The sequence below is a fragment of the Pelodiscus sinensis genome, chromosome 1 (assembly GCF_052426305.1).
Source record: "Pelodiscus sinensis isolate ZL-2025 chromosome 1, ASM5242630v1, whole genome shotgun sequence".
Taxonomy (NCBI): Eukaryota; Metazoa; Chordata; order Testudines; family Trionychidae; genus Pelodiscus; species Pelodiscus sinensis.
Genome location: NC_143052.1, coordinates 98,936,975 through 98,946,662, shown reverse-complemented (window position 1 = coordinate 98,946,662; position 9,688 = coordinate 98,936,975).

Here is a 9,688-nt window from a genome sequence, read left to right as displayed (position 1 = left end):
TGGTATAGATATTAACTGGTTAACCGGGAAGCATGAAGCAGGTTAACTCTGGCAGTGGTCAGCTGCATTGGGCCAGAGCAGCACCAGCATTGGCCAGGCTAGTGAGCCGGATCACAGAATCCCAGCCACGGAGGGACCCCATGGTCACGGCCATGGTGGACCAGGCAGCAGGACCTAAGTTAAAATGGTTAACCAGTTAATTGCTATCATTTAACCAGTTAATTGTTTTAACATTCCTAATCTATGTTTTGTGTTAATCTGATTCAGAAGCATAATTGATCCACTGGTGTAGGAACAATATTTGCCCCTAAACTGCATCAGATTAAAAAAAGTCAGCTGATTTTGTGTAAAGCATTCAAAGAACCCATAAAAAAAGCCCTGAAATCTCCAGTCCTGAAAATATTTAAGTATGTGTGTAATAGTACTCATGAGTGAAGACACATGTTATTTAAGCATTTGTAGGATGATGGCTTTAGTTACAATGGGAAGCTTTCTATAGATACACTTTAAACAGTCTAAAGTTACTGTGGCTCTAAAGCAGATTTGATTTGTTCCTTTATATCTTACTAGTATGTAGTTTTTCTTGTTTTGTGTTTTAACTACATTTCATTATGGAGACGCTCACCATGATCAGAGGTTCATTTCATGGATATGCATGCAAAAATATAATCCTGAGGAGACAATGGTTATGTATCATTTTTTATCTGTTCACTTTGAATGTTTTAGAACAGGGGTGGGGAACCTCAGGCCCGGGGGCAGAATGCGGCTCTCGGCTTGCCTGGATCTGGCCCCCGAGGCTCCGGGTCCCTCCTCAGCATTGGAGAGCCCATGCTGGTGCTACAGCCCCCCTGCTGTTCCCCTGGGGGCTGTAGCACACAAAATCCACTAGACTGGACCCCAGTAGGCTCTGGTGTGCAAGAGGAACGTGGGGAGTGTCTTTCTCCTTCTCAGTCAGGGGCCATTGTGGGGGGGAGGGGCGGTTCTGCTTCTCACTTATGTGTGGCCCCTGACTGATTTTTCTGTTGGTCAGTTTCCCCAACCCAAAAAAGGTTTCCCACCTTTGTTTTAGAAAAACCACATTGGATCATGCTCTTCTGGCAGAATCTTATCTTTTCCTTTGCCTGTGTATTAATTCGTCTCCACTTTCTTATAAGGATGTGATTTTTATTTAATCTTTCTTGTCTTGTATGATGCTGGCAGAGCAGTTCAGATCAGTATCATAGGCCAATTCGCTAGTGTATTAGAATAGATCAAAATGAGGGTAAATGAAAGAGTGTATTCAGGTGTTTAAACGTCATGAAAACTAGTGGAATGTTTCTTGTATTGTTTTTGCTTGTCTGTTCCAATGAAAGTGTAATAGCAAATATTTACATTTTGCATTACCCTAAAAACTAAGTAAATCTTGGGAAATGATAATGAAGGACATACAAACTTTTAGAGAAAATGCTAATTTCAAAGCAAGTGGTCATTATGAACCATGGTCAGAAATCAAAACACTAAGTGCATTAATTAGTCTCATGAAAGAAAAAGCTTACTGGAAGAGGTGTAGCGATACTACGAGCTCATATTCTGTCAGAAGAAGATATATAAATGGATTTAAAGAAAGATCCTTCATCTCTGAACTGTTTGGATTCTTACAGTGAAATATATTATATGCAAAGAGGAGTTCCCCAAAGACAAGCTGGGTATATTGAAACACTTTTGGGAAACCGGGCAATTTATTACATCACTGCTACCATTTGGAATTACAAACTGTGACTCTCCTATTAATATATTTTACCTGCTCAATAACTCTCAAATCTAGACTTCATTTATTATAGAATTGGCTGCCAGTGTAGTCTTTGGTGTAAGACCTAGTGTACCAACTTATCTGGAGTAAATCACTGGTCTCTTGGGACCAGGAACTACCTGATGTGGTGTGTGGTTTGTTTGTTTGTTTTTCATTTAAAGAACATTTTATGACAAAGTTCAATTTGCCTGGGTGGCAGTATAGACAGGAGAGTCTGAAGGAACTGTCTGTGACTCTACGGTAGAACTGGTATAATGATCTAAGAGTTCACATTTGTTATTGACTTGGTGAAATCGAATTACAGTATAGAATATACACTGTTTTGGAGTGTCTGCTCTACTTTCTGACAGTTTGCCTTGAGGGAAACCCTCACAGCTGTGAGCCACTCTAGAGAGTATGACAGCTTGTTTTAGAAGTTTTGATTAATATAGTCATTCTGAAGAAATTGTGTATCCGACCTTAAGTGTTAGAGGAAATATATAATCACATTTCCTCAATTTAATAGTAATAACATTAATTTTATTGCCATAGGTCAGTCCTCTGCATCCAGATCATCATTGTAACAGAAGATCCAAGAATAATGGTGGGAGGGGAAATGAAGGAATCTGGACTATTTTATAAATGAAATAGGTGGGCAAGTGGAATGTTAACTTCCCATCTTTGTCTTCAGGTTGTGGCAGGCATAAAGGGAAACAAGAAGACCTTTTATAAATACATTAAAAGCAAGAGGAAGACCAAGGACAGGGTAGGCCCACTGCTTAGCGAGGAGGGAGAAGCAGTAACAGGGAACTTGGAAATGGCAGAGATGCTCAATGACTTCTTTGTTTCGGTCTTCACCGAGAAGTCTGGAGGTGTGCCTAACGTAGTGAATACAAGCAGAGAGAGGGTAAGTTTAGAAGATAGGATACACAAAGAACAAGTTAAAAATCACTTAGGAAAGTTAGATGTCAGCAAGTCACCAGGTCCTGATGAAATGCATCCCAGGATACTCAAGGAGCTGATAGAGGAGGTATCTGAGCCTTTAGCTATGATCTTTGAAAAATCATGGCAGACAGGGGAGATTCCAGAAGACTGGAAAAGGGCAAATATTGTGCCCATCTATAAAAAGGGGAATAAGAACAACCCAGGAAATTATAGACCGGTCAGTTTAACGTCTGTCCCAGGGAAGATAATGGAGCAGGTAATTAAAGAAATCGTATGCAAACACTTGGAAAGTAATAAAGTGATAGGGAATAGCCAGCATGGGTTTGTGAAGAACAAGTCATGCCAAACTAATCTGATAGCTTTCTTTGAAAAGATAACGAGCCTTGTGGATAAGGGAGAAGCGGTGGATGTCATATACCTAGACTTTAGTAAGGCATTTGATACGGTCTCGCATGATATTCTTATTGATAAACTAGGCAAATATAACTTAGATAGGGCCACGATAAGGTGGGTGCATAATTGGCTGGATAACCGTAGTCAGAGAGTTGTTGTTAACGGTTCTAAATCCTGCTGGAAAGGGATAACAAGTGGAGTTCCTCAAGGGTCTGTTTTGGGACCCGTACTATTCAATATCTTCATCAATGATGTAGATATTGGGATAGAGAGTACTCTTATTAAGTTTGCAGATGATACCAAACTGGGTGGGGTTGCGACTTCTTTGGAGGATAGGGACATAATTCAAAATGACCTTAGCAAGTTAGAGAAATGGTCAGAGGTAAACAGGATGAGGTTTAATAAAGAGAAATGCAAAGTGCTCCACTTAGGAAGGAACAATCAGTTCCATACATAAAAGATGGGAAGCGACTGTCTAGGAAGGAGCATGGCGGAAAGGGATCTAGGGGTCATAGTGGACCACAAGTTGAATATGAGTCAACAGTGTGATGCTGTTGCAAAAAAAGCAAATATGATTCTAGGTTGTATCAACAGGTGTGTTGTAAGCAAAACTCGTGAAGTCATTCTGCCGCTCTATTCTGCACTAGTTAGGCCTCAGCTGGAGTACTGTGTCCAGTTCTGGGCGCCACATTTCAAGAAAGATGTGGAGAAATTGGAAAGGGTACAGAGAAGAGCGACAAGAATGATTAAAGGTCTAGAGAACATGACCTATGAAGCCAGGCTTCATGAACTGGGCTTGTTTAGTTTGGAAAAAAGATTAAGGGGGGACATGATAGCGGTTTTCAAATATCTAAAAGGGTGTCACAAGGAGGAAGGCGAAAATTTGTTCCTCTTGGTTTCACAAGGAGTAATGGGCTTAAAGTGCAGCAGGGGAGGTTTAGATTGGACATTAGGAAAAAATTCCTAACTGTCAGGGTGGTCAAATATTGGAATAAATTGCCAAGGGAGGTGGTGGAATCTCCCTCTCTGGAGATATTTAAGAACAGGTTAGATAGACATCTGTCAGGGATGGTGTAGACGGAGCTTGATCCTGCCTTGAGGGCGGGGGGCTGGACTCGATGACCTCTCGAGGTCCCTTCCAGTCCTATTATTCTATGATTCTATGATTCTATGCTAACTTCCCTGAAATCATTCTCTGTGATCTCTCATTATTGAGGCTCTTCCTATTGTCTGATGCAGACTTATTGACTATTTCTTTTGGAGCTTGGCGTAGGGGGTGTCATTTTGATGGTTTCACCTTACCTCATGACATGCTGTGTCAAATTCCACTCTCATTTTGTACTCATCTAAATTATAATAAAGAAACACAATGGCACATGTGGCCAAGAGACAAAGTGCAGTGGCACAAAGATGCTGCAACTTCATCTGTTTGCTGTGAAACAGAGGTGACAGTAAGCGGGTGTACCTTAGTGCACAGCTCCGGCAAGAGCTGGTTGAGCTGCAGCAAAAGCCAGCAGGGAGCTATTTAAAGAGCTGGCAAGGACCTGGGTTGCAACAGGACAGTACCTGTAAGGAATTTTAAGTTACTTTCACCGCTGCTCTGAGGAAAACCAAATAAGCTGGGCTGTTGAAATGCATGCACAGCAAGGGTACTTAGGAAGTTCACTGATGCACTGCTTTCCCTCACATGCAAAGATCCTATGCCAGTGGTATCCAATCTTTTAGGGCTGCCAAGCGCCCGGGGGCGGGGCTGCGCATGCGCCGGGTGCCCAGGGCCCGGGGTACAAGAATGGCTCGGGCCGGCCCTGGTCACTAGGCAGGCGCACATTGGGGACCACTGTCTATGCAAAGAACTCACATGCAAAGATCCTATGGAACCCTTGTGGGAGTTAAAGCAGCACACCACAGCAGGAAGAGTCACCCAATGAAAGGAAGAGGCAGAAACAGTGTCAGCTCCCACCAATCTGAATTCCTCTTGGGATGCAAGAAATGTAATGCTGTGCAGAAAATGTATACTTTACACCCACTTTATTGAATTTGTCCCGCTGCTGAGCCAAGAAACTCAGGATGTCTTAACACACATCTGTTCAAGTTAAGGACAATGTATCTGGCTCTGTCTGATCCTTCCAGTCTTTAAGTATTTATCCACAGCTGACAGTCATTGGGTCAGAGAGAGTGATAATGCAGTGGCTGAGGCATTCATATAGGAGAGCAAGGGTCTAGTCCCCCTACTGCAATCACTCTTTCTTATTTATCCACCGTAGCACAGCTTTAACAGGAGAGACTGAGGGAGCCTCCTTCCCCTGAAAAGATCACAGTAGAGTCTAAAACTGAGATTTAGGTCTCTATGGCTGTGTCTAGACTGGCAAGATTTTCCGCAAAAAAAAAACCTTCCCAGCTGTCTACACTGGCCGCTTGAATTTCCGCAAGAACACTGACTTCCTACTGTCTGAAATCAGTGCTTCTTGCGGAAATACTATGCTGCTCCCATTTGGGCAAAAGTCCTTTTGCGCAAAGCTTTTGTGCAAAAGGGCCAGTGTAGACAGCTCTGCTTTGGTTTACGCAAAAAAGCCCCGATCGCGAAAATGGCTATCGGGGCTTTTTTTTGCAGAAAAGTGTGTCTAGATTGGCACAGATGCTTTTCCGTAAAAGCACTTTTTGCGGAAAAGTGTCCGTGCTAATCTAGACGCTCTTTTCCGCAAATGCTTTTAACGGAAAAATTTTCAGTTAAAAGCATTTGCGGAAAATCATGCCAGTCTAGACGTAGCCTATGTGTTCAAGTGCTTTTGATACCAGCAGCCTCTGTTCTCCCTTCCAGCTGAACAATTTAGTTTGAATAAAGACTAGTCAGCTGTTAAACTCTGAAGTTTAAACCAGAATTCAATACATGCAATGTTGGAGTTATGCCTGGCTCTAAATCTTTTTTTCCTGCAAGAGTCCATGCTCCAGATTTAAACTACAGTCTTTAGGGAAAGTACTGTCTTTCATTATATAGCAACACAGTGTCCAGCATAATGCGGCTCTCAGTGCTGTCTGGTGCCTGTTTGTGGATACATCTCTGTAACATTTCCATATAACCGTGTATCATTCTCATATAACTTTGTATTACGAGATTTTATATATACATATCGGCTGTGTCTAGACTGCATCCGTTTTCCATAAAAGGGATGCAAATTAGACACATCGCAATTGCAAATGAAGCGGGGATTTAATCCTCCCTTGCTTCATTTGCATAAACATGGCTGCCACTTTTTTCCGGCTTGGAGCTTTGCCAGAAAAAAGTGCCAGTCTAGACGCGGATCTTTCGGAAAATAAAGCCTTTTCCGAAAGATCCCTTATTCCTCTTAAAATTTAAATCCCCGCTTCATTTGCAATTGCGATGTGTCTAATTTCCATCCCTTTTACAGAAAAGGGATGCAGTCTAGACACAGCCATCTTGTTCTTTTAGATATAGCTTTAAGCTTTCTTATAGAATCCTTGTATTAAGAGAAACCTTGTATCCAGTCTTTTCTATAGAAACTTTGTATCAAGCTCTTTATGCTATAGGTTTTAGGAATAGTTAAGGTAAAGAAAATTGTCTTTTGCTAGGAGTAGGATACATCTCTCTCCCCTTTCCTTAATTGCCCGGTTGAAATGAATGAGATGTGAATGGAGAATGAAAGGTGAGCACATCCAGCAGCAGTTGCAGGGGTGGGAAGGGACTGGGAGCCAGATCCAAGACAATACCTGTAAAGTGAGCTCATTAAGAAGACTGGACATACAGAGGGCCTTGGGAGTCCAGCAGCAAGTTCTTGCCCTTGGAAGAACTCTTTCAAGCAGCCTTAAGGGAGGTGATGACTAATTAGCTGCATGAGAAGGATAAATATGAGGCATCTTGCAGAAGGACCCCGGGTTTTTCATCTTGTCAACATGGGAGCATAGATCCGGATCTGCAGAAGCCCAGCTCTATCCCTCCCCCATCTAACTCACCTGGCCCAGTGTAGTTAGGGGGAGCAACTATTGGTAACAGCAAGATGGAGTATGCTTGTGTGTGTGTGTGTGTGTGTGTGTGTGTGTGTGTGTGTGTGTGTGTGTGTGTGCGCGCGCGCGCGCACGCATGAGTGTAATGTATCATATGCATATGATAATGTTGATTGATCTATGTATGTTCAGTAAATGTGGTGTGTTGCCTTATCCCCCAAAAAAGATCCTGTGTGCTTCTTTTAAGCACAACATGTTGAGCTATCACAATACAAATAATAAATTTCAGCTGAGCCTGTCAAGTCTCTATAGGAACTGGATGTTTTTATTTTCTTGTAAGAGATATTATCTATTGTTTGTTTTTAATACTCTACAAAAATGAGAAACTAATAATTGTAAAGTATCAGAGGGGTAGCCGTGTTTGTCTGGATCTGCAAAAGCGGCGAGGAGTGCTGTGGCACCTTATAGACTAACAGATGTATTGAAGCATAAACTTCCGTAGGCAAAGACCCACATGAGCATCTGACAAAGTGGATCTTTGCCCACAAAAACTTATGCTCCAATACATGTGTTAGTCTATAAGGTGCCACAGGACTCTTTGTTGCTAATAATTGTAAATAACGCTAATTTAAAAGAAATAAATGATAATCCTGGAAGACAAAAATGGAGAGTCCTCAAATGGCTAAACATTACAAAGGGACTTCTCTCTGGATCTTTTCACTAAAAGACAGCATCCCTGAGGTGGTTGTATCCCAATGAGATGCAAAACTAGGAGTAAATAAACAAGCATGCATTATTCTTCCTTGTGGAAGTCATCAGATTAGGCTATTTAATGTAATCCCATCTAATATCTCTGAGTGATGGACCCCCCATAGGCAAGATTGACATGTGGGATGCAGCTCTTGGAAAAATAAACACTTATTCAACCAGGGGGCTAGCAATCACAGCATGAATGATCTCCTTCCACACTGTGGCTATGTCTACACTGCAGACTTCTTGCATACGAACGGCCATTTTTGCACAAAAACTTGTGGAGCGTCCACACTACAAGCCCGTTCTTGCACAAGAAAATTTACAATAGATCATCAGAAGAGAGGGCTTTTTGCACAAGAGTTATTCCTCTCCCCATGAGGAATAAGCCTTTTTGTGCAAGAGCTCTTGCACAAAAAGGCTAGTGTGGACGGGAAAGAGGTTTCTTGTGCAGGAAACCCCTATGTCTAAAATGGGCATCAGAGCTTTATTGCGCAAGAGCGTGTCCACACTGCCATGGATGCTCTTGCACAAAAACACATGGCAGTGTGGACATGCTCTTGTGCAAGAACTTTTTTGTGCAAGAACTCTTGCACAAAAAAGTTCTTGTACAAGAAGCCTGCAATGTAGACATAGCCTTTCAGTACTTATTCATCAGTTTTCTTTAGCAGAACTTGTGTTAATGTGAAGGTACTGCAGGCATCAAGCATTGCTATTTTATTATTTGCACTGTGGTAGTGCCTGGGAGCCCCAATATGCACTAGATCCTGGTGTTCTAGGAGCTGTACAAACAGAACAAAAAGACAATCCTGTCTCCAAAAGCATTTACAATTTAATAGAAGGTAATACAACCTTCATCACATGTACTGCTTGTCAGGTGTGCTAATGCTAATGGAATTATTTCACAATGAGGAAAGAAGAGCTATGTATAACAAGGACATGCCAGTTATGATTTATTCCCATGAGCTACTTAGTACAGAAAGATGACGGCTAGTTTTTTTTGCTTCCCATAAGTGGAGATCACATTGCACATGGCTCAGGAATTTTTAGCAAGAAGCAAGGTGACCACTGTTACTAATAACTAATTGAACCTTGCAGTCCTTGTGCTTCATTGCTGAAGTCCAAACAACTGTAAGAATAGCTACACTAATGAGTCTTCATTTCCTTATCACATTCCATTGGCGGAGCTCAATGGACTGAGCAACCCCTACAACACTATAGCAGCTAGCAAGGTGCGTGAGTAAACAGAGGCTGTGAGTGACTGAGCTAAGGCCCAAAACAAGAAAATGGCAGATGTGCAAACAAAATCTTGATGTTCTCGTTAGCCAGTTTGTTACCCAATGTAAAGTAAATAAAAGGACAGGTTAAAAAATCCTGCCTCTTTAAATACAAATTTCCTTCCTAACGACAGCGTGGCGTGTTGGAAACAAACTTCTTTTACAACCACTTTCCTTTGCATTGTATAAAGTGGAGCTGTGTATATTTAATGGAGCTTCACTCTTGGCGGTAAGGCTGTCCAGGTCCCTGGTGGGTCCCGTGTCAGAGGAAGAGTGGGGAGTAACTGCACCTACAATAGTACCCAAACACAGCGTGCAAATGTAAGGCTGTTTCTATTCTCCTTAGTGCAAAGATTTTGCAAACTGGGGAAGTGGATATTGGGGAGAATGGCTGAGGGATTCCCTGGAGGGAAAATTGGGGTAGTGGCATTAGAAAATATGTTGTAGTATGGGGAGAAAATGGGAGTACTTAAAACCATTAATCAAAATGGTAAAATCTGTATATGATAGAAACCACTTCATGCCATGGGGTCCTGTACCCCTGAATGGGGGAGAATGTTGGGGTCAAAGGCAATGGATGGAGGGTGAGGCAGAA